Below are 872 nucleotides of genomic sequence, written 5' to 3' on the forward strand. Positions count from 1 at the left end.
CAGGTATAATCATAAGGGATTTGATTTAGGTCATACCTGAATGGTGTAGTGGTTTTCCCTACTTTCTTCAATTTAAGTCTGAATTTGGCAATGAGTTCATGATCTGAGCCACAGTCAGATCCTGGTCTTGTTTTTGTTGACTATATAGAGCTTCTCCATCTTTGGCTGCAAAGAATATAATCACTCTGATTTCGGTGTTGACCATCTGGTGATGTCCATGTGTAGAGTCTTCTCTTGTGTTGTTGGAAGAGGGTGTTTGTTATGACCAGTGCATTTTCTTGGCAAAACTCTGTTAGTCTTTGCCCTGCTTCATTCCGTATTCCAAGGCCAAATTTGCCTGTTACTCCAGGTGTTTCTTGACTTCTTACTTTTGCATTCCAGTCCCCTATAATGAAAAGGACATCTTTTTTGGGTGTTAGTTCTAAAAGGTCTTGTAGGTCTTCATAGAACCGTTCAACTTCAGCTTCTTCAGCATTACTGGTTGGGGCATAGACTTGTATTACTGTGATATTGAATGATTTGCCTTGGAAACGATCAGAGATCATTCTGTCATTTTTGAGATCGCATCCAAGTACTGCATTTCAGACTCTTTTGTTGACCACTATGGCTACTCCATTTCTTCTGAGGGATTCCTGCCTGTAGTAGTAGATATAATGGTCATCTGAGTTAAATTCACCCATTCCAGTCCATTTCAGCTCGCTGATTCCTAGAATGTCGACATTCACTCTTGCCATCTCTTGTTTGACCACTTCCAATTTGCCTTGATTCATTGACCTGACATTCCAGGTTCCTACGCAGTATTGCTCTTTACAGCATCGGACCTTGCTTCTATCACCAGTCACATCCACAGCTGGGTATTGTTTTTGCTTTGG

The 872-nt window shown here is 41.1% G+C and overlaps 1 protein-coding gene across 1 annotated transcript in view; it reads left to right on the forward strand.

Moving 5' to 3' along the window:
* The window catches only part of LOC104983014 (leucine-rich repeat-containing protein 37A-like), a 47,607-nt gene that overhangs the window by 8,034 nt on the left and 38,701 nt on the right, over positions 1–872 (forward strand). The window lies entirely within an intron of this gene.

This window comes from Bison bison, unplaced genomic scaffold, assembly GCF_000754665.1.
Source record: "Bison bison bison isolate TAMUID 2011002044 unplaced genomic scaffold, Bison_UMD1.0 scf7180017861046, whole genome shotgun sequence".
NCBI classification, from domain to species: domain Eukaryota; kingdom Metazoa; phylum Chordata; class Mammalia; order Artiodactyla; family Bovidae; genus Bison; species Bison bison.